Raw genomic sequence first — 13,168 nt, 5'->3', positions numbered from 1 at the left:
ACTATTTGCCAAGCTGTATGTATAGCTGGTGATGCCCTAGACACCAAGTCTGAGTACTCCCTATAAATGCCAGGATGTGGTGGACTGGTAGATGGAGTAGCAGCTCAAATTGCAGACATGAGGCTGACACAAATAGGTGGGGTCATCTCTAGTAGGTGGAGCCAACACATGTAGATGGGGCCAGCAATATCAGAGAAGGTCAGTATTTTGTGCTACATGTTGGTATTTGGTTCAGCTGAACCAAATACCAAAGCACATCACAAAATACCGCTCCAGCAGAACCAAATACCATAGTGCAGCATAATATACTGCCCCAGAAGAACCAATTACCACAATGCAGCACTAAATATAGCTCCAGCAGAACCAGTTACCACAGAGCAGCCCCCAACAGTATTGTCCCCCTATAGTAACATCCCACATCAATAATATCAACCCACAGTGCTCCCATAGTGTCTCAGTTCCGGCGTGTGCAATGCCGCTATCGTGTTGCGTACAAGAGCAGGCATGCACAATGATGTATTTTCACCCGCCAACATCAGGATTTACTGTCTTATAGGCCTCAAGAAACTCACTGAAAAGAGTGGCCTAAACGGGTGAAAATGCTCCAAACCCATACACTGTAGCGTGTATATAACCGGGTGAGCAATTCCTTCGCATGCGGTCCGCAGATAACGGCAATCCCCAGAAAAAAATGCGTACATTGGAGGATGCCGATGAGGACTGCATGCACCACAAAAACATCTTACACAAAATGATACATTGTGCAGATGAAAAAATATACATACAAAAAATCACTGCAAAAAATACACCAAAATGATACGCAACCGACAATACCAGCTAATTCCCCAGGCCGATGTTAAAAGCTGAGAACTTTGCCAATATCTTCCAGTCAGGAACATATCGGAGCAGCTCATGCGGAGCATTTTCACCCGTTTATGCCACTCTTTTCAGTGAGTTTTTTTGTCTTTATGCGTATGGAATGTGTCACTTTAACTTGTTCGTAACATTCTTGTGCACATGGTAGCTTCTGTGTCACATGGTCTGTTGTGGGTGCGGCTTCTGTGTCACATGGTCTGTTGTGGGTGCGGCTCACAGCTTTATCCTACCTCACAGTGCATTGGTGATACCACTATGGAGGCATGTGAGAGCCTGGCTGTGAGTTGATTTCTAGCACTGTTCAGACCCTGTTCACACACCACAGGCAGTTGAGTGGTAGGACTCTATGCGTGCTGAGACACAGTGACATGGTACATGAGGGGCTCCGATATGTTCCTGACTGGAATATATTGGCAAAGTTCTCAGCTTTTAACATCGGCCTGGGGAATTAGCTAGTATTGTCAGTTGCGTATCATTTTGGTGCATTTTTTGCAGTGATTTTTTTCATAGGCCTCAAGCTCAAGAACAGCAATACAGTTGAATTAATTAGGGAGACTTGTGACCATACAGTAGAGTGCCAACCCCCAACTTCATAATATCCTAGGCATGTGCCTAGGGGCGCCTAATGGCAAATACAGCCGTGACTGTTTTTAAATGGCAGCGTTATAACGTGTTACTGAACACATTGTACATTGCTACAAAATAAGAAGTAGATAGGGTACAGCTGCAGTGTATGCATTTCACATTAGTAACGCAAATTATAATCGTGTTAGAGAATGCATTACTGCATAACAGTGTCTACTTCAGAAGACATCTGGCATCACTGCAAGAAAATTGCATTGTCACACTGGTGTTTTAGGGAAGGGCCCGTATTACTGCTTCAGAGTGTGTAGTTTAAACAACATTCAAAGCAAAAATTGCATTATTACCACTGTAAATTGTCAATACCAGTGTACAGTGTATTTGTGGAAGGGGAGGGATTCAGGACATTTAAGTGTTCCTCTGTCTTTAAATTACATAAATAAATTCAATATTGCTAGTAGTAACTTTAATAATCTGCCTACTAATCCCATGACTTTTCATGATGATAATGACAGAGACACAAACCAGGCACCCAATCATTTCAGAGAGTGGCAGAGTTGGAAAGAACTGGCTCCTTGGGCACACTGGCCAGAATGACTAGTACGGTTGCTTTCTTACATTCTTATAAGCATATTATTTACATGAAGTAATCTTATGATTACTGGGTAGCTATACTTTTAGATCAAAATTGGGGAAAGTGTTTTTCTTGCCGAAAGGGAGGCCAAACTACTTTATTACCAGGAAATGTTGTGTATGCAGCTCACGGCGTCTTTCCGAAAGCAAACTACTGTTGCCAACGTATCTGAGGCCTTTCTCCAAGCCCCATAGAGACAACAACCTCCGGCTCTCTCTGCTGCCACAAGCAGCAGAAACCACAGCAGTAGCAGGAACCAGTTCAGTATCAACAACTTTATGAAGACATTTTTCAATGTGCTGTACTAATGATGCAAATCAGCAAACAGACTGACCTCAACTCCCATGTTCAGTCCTACCTTGACTCCGATGTATACTGTGTTCCCTGACCCCATGGGCTTTTTGGTATACAGACTGGAAAAGTAGGCCAAGTTGGCCCAGTATGCTCTCTCTGTTCTCTAGCCTTCAGTGTCATCTCAGGGAGAGTTCTCAGCGCGACAGGGGACGTTTTGACACCCGAACGGACAAAGTTGTCCACCACTACTTTCCAAAACATCGCTTTTGTCAAAATGAATGAGACCACATGTTGTCATGTTCTGTACCACATGGCTGCTGCTGCCACAATCATGCTACAATGCTGTCTGGCTGCCTACCATCATGTTCTGTACCACATGTCAGTTGCCACAATCTTTTTCTGTGCTGTCTGCTGGTCTACCATCATGTTTTGTAGCATATGGCTGCTGCTGCCACCACCACCTCTGTAGCTGCTATTCTCTGCTTCTAATCCTCTACTGTCACTTCCATTATCTCTTCTGCCACTACCATTACTGTTATACAGCCACCGCTAACTACTACTACACACATCTACTACTTAGTTTGTTCCATGTTGTGCTGCTACGGCTGCCTCTACTATTACAGCGATAGTCCACAATTACCCTTCCCTTTCCACATCCACACTGAACTGCTGTTGCTCTCAATTAATAGGAGGCTCCAGGCAACAGGCCCCACAACTCTGGTAGGCTATACCAAAATCAACCTCCTGACGAAGCTGAGGCGAAACGAGCGTCGGGGTTCTAGTCTGCCTTGTGTCTGGTGTCTCAGCCCTTCATCATGTCTGTGGGTATGTTCACGTTCCCAGTGGGTACTTTTGTGTGAGAGTCTGTTGCTTTGCAGCCTTCTATTCATCATGACCTGATGTATAGGGGCATATTCATCTGAATTTATTAGATGGATGCTAGGTGAGTATGTGCTCTGGAGTATTTTTCATTTAGGGCTCCATTATTATACACTGACTCTCCACTGGGCTGTGCAATGAGATGAATATCACAGTCACTTGTAGCAGGTATATACCTGATGCTTTCTACTTGTGAATCACCTCACTGCATATTGCACATACATGTATTCCATCTGTTTGGCGGGATTTTGAGGCACCGACGGGGGGGGGGGGGGGGGGGGGGACTACGGCATCCAGGTTGTTTTGCTGACTATTCTCCATAGTAATTCTGTGAAAATGTCTTATGAATTTTTTGATCAATTGATGACATAATAAAGTATTTATATTTTTATTGGGCATTCTGTGGTTGTTTTTCTAGCAACACTTTTAGGTTTATATGATTGGATCTCTGTTTGCCCTCATTTATGGTAATATAGTGAGGCCTCTTCTTCTTTTTTCGGTTCTATATACCAAAATCAGCCAGGTTTTCTGAACAAGCCACTCTTTCTTCTGACTATTAACACTTGTTCATGTATAAATATGGTCAGGTATTCTTCCCCCGTTGAAGCATAATTTTCAGAAGCTTGTGGAAAAAAAAGCCACAATTTTTTCTGACATTCACGTGTGTAAAAACGGGGCAGGGATCTGCCATCCTTGAGGCATCATTTTTGGATGCATGTTCTCAACAAGCCACTGCATTCTTCTCATCATAACAGAGTATATGTTTAAACACAATCTTCCCCTGATAAGGGACCATTTTTTGAAGGTTTATATTATGAAAAAGCATAACACATTTGATGCTGTGGTGTATTTTTAAACACACTGTTTGTTAACACCGTCAAACATGCGTTTACCCATAGCTATGCATGTCACTCTGACATGATTTACTAGCCACTGATGGAGTCAATAGCTCTAACCCCGAAACGCGTTTGGTAAATGGACCCCCATGTTTGGAATAGAGATTGAGACTTTCGATCGATTTTGGAGGTGAACAACTTAATGCTGCAATGATCCTGAGAACGCCCGCTGTAGGAGGTCTTTGCTGGACAAGGGAAGCTTACCTTCAGCGAGACCAAGTGGACTTCCGGCGGTGACGTGGGATTCCTTCGAATAACAAACAGCCCTCGGGACCGAAGCCCCGATACAACCAGCAGGTGTATCGAGACGAGGGTAGGAGATCTTTGTCGAAAACCCTTCGGGTAAGATCGAACTGTCTATGAAAATTAAGCGAACGCTTTTCGAAAATTACAGCGGGACGCTGCTGTCTCAGGCTAAGGAGCGGGACGCCGCTCTGTGCATAGCTACCATTAGTCGAGACCTAAGATCGGAGTGCTAATAATCGAGACCCGAGATTGCAGTTTTAATAATTGAGATTGTTGTGTTATTAATATTTGCGGATATTCAGAGCTTTTAAAGAAACTTTTGATATTTTCGAAGACGAAGTTTCTATCGATTTTATTGATTGACTTTTACTGTTGGATTGCTAACTGTGTTTTATCCTTCACAATGTTGTTGTTTATATTCATTCACAATGTTGTTTTAGCATGTACATTTTACCATCCATGCTGCTATATATGCAATTAACACTGTGAATTACTCGAATATTAATGGTGAACTACGCATTTTTAGATATATCAATAAAAAATTCTTATGTACCAATATCCACTGTTCCCATTACTTTAGAGAGTGCCCCACTGTTATTTATATATTTATTACAACCCCTTTCAGACTTGGTGATTTGTTAGTGGGTGCACCTCATGTTGCTCCCTGATCATTCTAGTGCGACATATTCCTTTTTAATAATTTATAATTTACTATTGCTGTCATTGCGTTCAAGTGCTTAGGGATGGGAACAAGGGACAGAAAAAAATGCAAAAAAAATGATCTTTTCTTTCCTAGCAGTCCTAGCAATCTAGAGGCTGTTGTATACCAATATTAAAGGCAATTGGAACATCTTTAATTCATGTAGAATTAATTCGGACACAAAGCTATTTTATTTTCAAAAACTCAACGAATCGGACACTAAACGAATTTCAAGATATTTACTCATACTGACTCCCACCCTAACAATTTTTCTGTGGGGTTTATCAGTTTGACTGGACTCGATTTTTTTTATAATTTTGAAGGAACAAAGTGTTCCCCATCATGACCTCTCTTTTCTTGTCCTTATTTATTTATTTTTTACAATTTCTTTGTTCTTCCTCAGAAGAGCTTGGATTGTGTATGTAGATACCATGTCCATTGTGAAATAATTTCATGGCAGAGACCAACTACAGTAAGTTTTCATTGGCAATTTTTTCTAGTCATCCTTTCCAGTGACTTTCTTCTGCATAGTGCCATCTTGATGACCTATCGACTGTGAAAAATCTGCTTGGAAGGCAAATTGTTGAGGCATCAACTCTAATAGCAATGATTCTACTCTAATAATAAAGCTTCAGTTGATAGTAACATAAAATACAGGATCACATTAAAGCACACAGCAGCTCTCACCTTCCCCTCCACCAGCCGAGCACAGATGACGCACCTGGATACGTTGCAATGAATCAGGAAAGAAAATGGAAATATCCAGCTCAAAGATGATGAGAAAATCGTAGCTTTATTGCGATATAAAATCGTCGACATACAGGACAAGTTTGGTAACATGTTTCAGACCATAAACAAATAGCGTTCCTTTCTCATGACACAATGTGTCATGAGGAAGGACCACTATTTGTTTACGGTCTAAAACGCGTGACCGAACTTGTCCTGTATGCCGACGATTTTATACCGCAATATAGGTACGATTTTCTCATCATCTTCGAGCTGGATATTTAATTTTTTTTCCTAACATAAAATACAATATAATAAACTGTGAGCTCAAATAGCTTAAACAAATGAAGAGCTTGAAGGAGCATGATTCTTTCTGCTTGAAGATGTCACGCCCAACATCTGGATAATGTCATGGTGTTTGCATATTTTAAGAATGCCATCATTATTATTATTGATTTTTGTATGCAGCTTAATATGACATGGATCTCAGCTACAGAAAAACAAATGTACAAAAATAAAGCAAAATCTTATTAATTTGTGATGACAGAAAGGAAGGGCCTCATTGCTTTGAAATTTAGGAAATTCTACAGACAGTGGAGAAAAGAATGTAAGAGGGTTGTATGTTGGGTTAGATAAACAGTTTCTATAATAAGTTTCTCTGCTCTGCATTGCTTTTTGGGAAATTAAGATCTTTCCTTCAAATCATTGTACAATGCCTGGTATTTAGATCGCAAATTGCCAGATCAGTCAATGATGCTTATTGATGGGCAGATTGTGGGCCATTTGCAAATACTGATAGCAAATATCACTCAGATGGAAATGACCACCAAATTCTCACCTAAAATTATTCAAACTACCAATGCACCAGGACTACATATTATATTAAATAATTAAATAATTTTAGTTGCAATTTAGATTTGCAACTAGAGTTGAGCGAACACCTGGATGTTCGGGTTCGAGAAGTTCGGCCGAACATCCCGGAAATGTTCGGGTTCGGGATCCGAACCCGATCCGAACTTCGTCCCGAACCCGAACCCCATTGAAGTCAATGGGGACCCGAACTTTTCGGCACTAAAAAGGCTGTAAAACAGCCCAGGAAAGAGCTAGAGGGCTGCAAAAGGCAGCAACATGTAGGTAAATCCCCTGCAAACAAATGTGGATAGGGAAATGAATTAAAATAAAAATTAAATAAATAAAAATTAACCAAAATCAATTGGAGAGAGGTTCCATAGCAGAGAATCTGGCTTCCCGTCACCCACCACTGGAACAGTCCATTCTCAGATATTTAGGCCCCGGCACCCAGGCAGAGGAGAGAGGTCCCGTAACAGAGAATCTGTCTTCATGTCAGCAGAGAATTAGTCTGCATGTCATAGCAGAGAATGAGGCTTCACGTCAGCCACCACTGCAACAGTCCATTGGCATATATTTAGGCCCAGCACCCAGGCAGAGGAGGGAGGTCCCGTAACAGAGAATCTGTCTTCATGTCAGCAGAGAATTAGTCTGCATGTCATAGCAGAGAATGAGGCTTCACGTCAGCCACCACTGCAACAGTCCATTGGCATATATTTAGGCCCAGCACACACACAGGCAGAGGAGAGAGGTCCCGTAACAGAGAATCTGGCTTCATGTCAGCAGAGAATCAGTCTGCATGTCATAGCAGAGAATGAGGCTTCACGTCAGCCACCACTGCAACAGTCCATTGGCATATATTTAGGCCCAGCACACACACAGGCAGAGGAGAGAGGTCCCGTAACAGAGAATCTGGCTTCATGTCAGCAGAGAATCAGTCTGCATGTCATAGCAGAGAATGAGGCTTCACGTCAGCCACCACTGCAACAGTCCATTGGCATATATTTAGGCCCAGCACCCAGGCAGAGGAGGGAGGTCCCGTAACAGAGAATCTGTCTTCATGTCAGCAGAGAATTAGTCTGCATGTCATAGCAGAGAATGAGGCTTCACGTCAGCCACCACTGCAACAGTCCATTGGCATATATTTAGGCCCAGCACCCAGGCAGAGGAGGGAGGTCCCGTAACAGAGAATCTGTCTTCATGTCAGCAGAGAATTAGTCTGCATGTCATAGCAGAGAATGAGGCTTCACGTCAGCCACCACTGGAACAGTCCATTCTCAGATATTTAGGCCCCGGCACCCAGGCAGAGGAGAGAGGTCCCGTAACAGAGAATCTGTCTTCATGTCAGCAGAGAATTAGTCTGCATGTCATAGCAGAGAATGAGGCTTCACGTCAGCCACCACTGCAACAGTCCATTGGCATATATTTAGGCCCAGCACCCAGGCAGAGGAGAGAGGTCCCGTAACAGACAATCTGGCTTCATGTCAGCAGAGAATCAGTCTTCATATCATAGCAGAGAATCAGGCTTCACGTCACCCACCACTGTAAGAGTCAATTTTCATAAATTTAGGCCCAGAACCCAGGTAGAGGAGAAAGGTCCCGTAACAGACAATCTGGCTTCATGACAGCAGAGAATCAGTCTGCATGTCATAGCAGAGAATCAGGCTTCACGTCAGCCACCACTGCAACAGTCCATTGTCATAAATTTAGGCCCAGCACCCAGGCAGAGGAGAGAGGTCCCGTAACAGACAATCTGGCTTCATGTCAGCAGAGAATTAGTCTGCATGTCATAGCAGAGAATCAGGCTTCATGTCAGCCACCACTGCAACAGTCCATTGGCATATATTTAGGCCTAGCACACAGGCAGAGGAGAGGTTCATTCAACTTTGGGTAGCATCGCAATATAATGGTAAAATGAAAATAAAAATAGGATTGAATGAGGAAGTGCCCTGGAGTCCAATAATATATGGTTATGGGGAGGTAGTTAATGTCTAATCTGGACAAGGGACGGACAGGTCCTGTGGGATCCATGCCTGGTTCATTTTTATGAACGTCAGCTTGTCCACATTGGCTGTAGACAGGCGGCTGCGTTTGTCTGTAATGACGCCCCCTGCCGTGCTGAATACACGTTCAGACAAAACGCTGGCTGCCGGGCAGGCCAGCACCTCCAAGGCATAAAAGGCTAGCTCTGGCCACGTGGACAATTTAGAGACCCAGAAGTTGAATGGGGCCGAACCATCAGTCAGTACGTGGAGGGGTGTGCACACGTACTGTTCCACCATGTTAGTAAAATGTTGCCTCCTGCTAACACGTTGCGTATCAGGTGGTGGTGCAGTTAGCTGTGGCGTGTTGACAAAAGTTTTCCACATCTCTGCCATGCTAACCCTGCCCTCAGAGGAGCTGGCCGTGACACAGCTGCCTTGGCGACCTCTTGCTCCTCCTCTGCCTTGGCCTTGGGCTTCCACTTGTTCCCCTGTGACATTTGGGAATGCTCTCAGTAGCGCGTCTACCAACGTGCGCTTGTACTCGCGCATCTTCCTATCACGCTCCAGTGCAGGAAGTAAGGTGGGCACATTGTCTTTGTAGCGTGGATCCAGCAGGGTGGCAACCCAGTAGTCCGCACAGGTTAAAATGTGGGCAACTCTGCTGTCGTTGCGCAGGCACTGCAGCATGTAGTCGCTCATGTGTGCCAGGCTGCCCAGGGGTAAGGACAAGCTGTCCTCTGTGGGAGGCGTATCGTCATCGTCCTGCCTTTCCCCCCAGCCACGCACCAGTGATGGACCCGAGCTGCGTTGGGTGCCACCCCGCTGTGACCATGCTTCATCCTCATCCTCCTCCACCTCCTCCTCATCCTCGTCCTCCTCGTCCTCCAGTAGTGGGCCCTGGCTGGCCACATTTGTACCTGGCCTCTGCTGTTGCAAAAAACCTCCCTCTGAGTCACTTCGAAGAGACTGGCCTGAAAGTGCTAAAAATGACCCCTCTTCCTCATCCTCCTCCTCCTCCTCCTGGGCCACCTCCTGTTCCATCATCGCCCTAAGTGTTTTCTCAAGGAGACATAGAAGTGGTATTGTAACGCTGATAACGGTGTCATCGCCACTGGCCATGTTGGTGGAGTACTCGAAACAGCGCAACAGGGCACACAGGTCTCGCATGGAGGCCCAGTCATTGGTGGTGAAGTGGTGCTGTTCTGTAGTGCGACTGACCCGTGCGTGCTGCAGCTGAAACTCCACTATGGCCTGCTGCTGCTCGCACAGTCTGTCCAGCATGTGCAAGGTGGAGTTCCACCTGGTGGGCACGTCGCATATGAGGCGGTGAGCGGGAAGGCCGAAGTTACGCTGTAGCGCAGACAGGCGAGCAGCAGCAGGATGTGAACGCCGGAAGCGCGAACAGACGGCCCGCACTTTATGCAGCAGCTCTGACATGTCGGGGTAGTTGTGAATGAACTTCTGCACCACCAAATTCAGCACATGCGCCAAGCAAGGGATGTGCGTCAAATTGGCTAGTCCCAGAGCTGCAACGAGATTTCGCCCATTATCACACACCACCAGGCCGGGCTTGAGGCTCACCGGCAGCAACCACTCGTCGGTCTGTTGTTCTATACCCCGCCACAACTCCTGTGCGGTGTGGGGCCTGTCCCCCAAACATATGAGTTTCAGAATGGCCTGCTGACGTTTACCCCGGGCTGTGCTGAAGTTGGTGGTGAAGGTGTGTGGCTGACTGGATGAGCAGGTGGAAGAAGAGGAGGAGGAAGCCGAGAAGGAGGAGGTGGCAACAGGAGGCAAAGAATGTTGCCCTGCGATCCTTGGCGGCGGAAGGACGTGCGCCAAACAGCTCTCCGCCTGGGGCCCAGCTGCCACTACATTTACCCAGTGTGCAGTTAGGGAGATATAGCGTCCCTGGCCGTGCTTACTGGTCCACGTATCTGTGGTTAGGTGGACCTTGCTACAGATGGCGTTGCGCAGTGCACACTTGATTTTATCGGATACTTGGTTGTGCAGGGAAGGCACGGCTCTCTTGGAGAAGTAGTGCCGGCTGGGAACAACATACTGTGGGACAGCAAGCGACATGAGCTGTTTGAAGCTGTCTGTGTCCACCAGCCTAAATGACAGCATTTCATAGGCCAGTAGTTTAGAAATGCTGGCATTCAGGGCCAGGGATCGAGGGTGGCTAGGTGGGAATTTACGCTTTCTATCAAATGTTTGTGAGATGGAGAGCTGAACGCTGGCGTGTGACATGGTTGAGACGCTTGGTGACGGAGGTGGTGGTGGTGGTGTTGGTGGTACATCCCCTGTTTGCTGGGCGGCAGGTGCCAACGTTCCTCCAGAGGCGGAGGAAGAGGCCGAGGCGGCAGCAGCAGAATAGGCCGAGGCGGCAGCAGCAGAAGAGGTAGCAGGGGGAGCCTGAGTGACTTCCTTGGTTTTAAGGTGTTTACTCCACTGCAGTTCATGCTTTGCATGCAGGTGCCTGGTCATGCAGGTTGTGCTCAGGTTCAGAACGTTAATGCCTCGCTTCAGGCTCTGATGGCACAGCGTGCAAACCACTCGGGTCTTGTCGTCAGCACATTGTTTGAAGAAGTGCCATGCCAGGGAACTCCTTGAAGCTGCCTTTGGGGTGCTCGGTCCCAGATGGCGGCGGTCAGTAGCAGGCGGAGTCTCTTGGCGGCGGGTGTTCTGCTTTTGCCCACTGCTCCCTCTTTTGCTACGCTGTTGGCTCGGTCTCACCACTGCCTCTTCCTCCGAACTGTGAAAGTCAGTGGCACGACCTTCATTCCATGTGGGGTCTAGGACCTCATCGTCCCCTGCATCGTCTTCCACCCAGTCTTGATCCCTGACCTCCTGTTCAGTCTGCACACTGCAGAAAGACGCAGCAGTTGGCACCTGTGTTTCGTCATCATCAGAGACATGCTGAGGTGGTATTCCCATGTCCTCATCATCAGGAAACATAAGTGGTTGTGCGTCAGTGCATTCTATGTCTTTCACCGCTGGGGAAGGGCTAGGTGGATGCCCTTGGGAAACCCTGCCAGCGGAGTCTTCAAACAGCATAAGAGACTGCTGCATAACTTGAGGCTGAGACAGTTTCCCTGGTATGCATGGGGGTGATGTGACAGACTGATGGGGTTGGTTTTCAGGCGCCATCTGTGCGCTTTCTGCAGAAGACTGGGTGGGAGATAATGTGAACGTGCTGGATCCACTGTCGGCCACCCAATTGACTAATGCCTGTACCTGCTCAGGCCTTACCATCCTTAGAACGGCATTGGGCCCCACCATATATCGCTGTAAATTCTGGCGGCTACTGGGACCTGAAGTAGTTGGTACACTAGGACGTGTGGATGTGGCAGAACGGCCACGTCCTCTCCCAGCACCAGAGGGTCCACTAACACCACCACGACCATGTCCACGTCCGCGTCCCTTACTAGATGTTTTTCTCATTGTTATGGTTCACCACAACAACAAATATATTATTTGGCCCAATGTATTGTATTCAAATTCAGCGGGATATAAATTTGAGGCCTAGTATTTAGGCGCTGGGTGACCGGTATGGATTTAGTGACAGAATTAGACTTGGAAATGCACAGAAGCGTGTGTGTGTGAAGTTATTCTGAATGACCCAATGTGCACCTTGAATATTATATACCCTTTTAGGGATAGATTTCAAATAGCTCTGATATAGCAGAAACCACTAAATTATGAAATTGCTAAATTGGGAATTGTACTTCAACCCAGAACAAAAAATGTGCTTTGACGGACACTAAATATCTTGCCCAGCAACAACAGTACAACGGTGGGTAACGAGAGATTTAGAGGGAATTAAATTTGAGGCCTAGTATTTAGGCGCTGGGTCACCGGTATGGATTTAGTGACAGAATTAGACTTGGAAATACACAGTAGCGGGTGTGTGTGAAGTTATTCTGAATGACCCTATGTGCACCTTCAATATTATATACCCTTTTAGGGATAGATTTCAAATAGCTCTGATATAGCAGAAACCACTAAATTATGAAATTGCTAAATTGGGAATTGTACTTCAACCCAGAACAAAAAATGTGCTTTGACGGACACTAAATATCTTGCCCAGCAACAACAGTACAGCGGTGGGTAACGAGAGATTTAGAGGGAATTAAATTTGAGGCCTAGTATTTAGGCGCTGGGTCACCGGTATGGATTTAGTGACAGAATTAGACTTGGAAATGCACAGAAGCGTGTGTGTGAAGTTATTCTGAATGACCCAATGTGCACCTTCAATATTATATACCCTTTTTGGGATAGATTTCAAATAGCTCTGATATAGCAGGAACCACTAAATTATGAAATTGCTAAATTGGGAATTGTACTTCAACCCAGAACAAAAAATGTGCTTTGACGGGCACTAAATAACTTTCCCAGCTACAACAGGACAACGGTAACGAGAGATTTAGAGGGATTTAAATTTGAGGCCTAGTATTTAGGCGCTGGGTGACAGGTATGGGTTTAGTGACAGAATTAGACT

The sequence above is a fragment of the Bufo gargarizans genome, chromosome 3, assembly GCF_014858855.1.
Source record: "Bufo gargarizans isolate SCDJY-AF-19 chromosome 3, ASM1485885v1, whole genome shotgun sequence".
Lineage (NCBI taxonomy): Eukaryota > Metazoa > Chordata > Amphibia > Anura > Bufonidae > Bufo > Bufo gargarizans.
The sequence above is the reverse complement of the archived record's forward strand: the minus strand, read 5'-3'. Positions refer to the sequence as shown.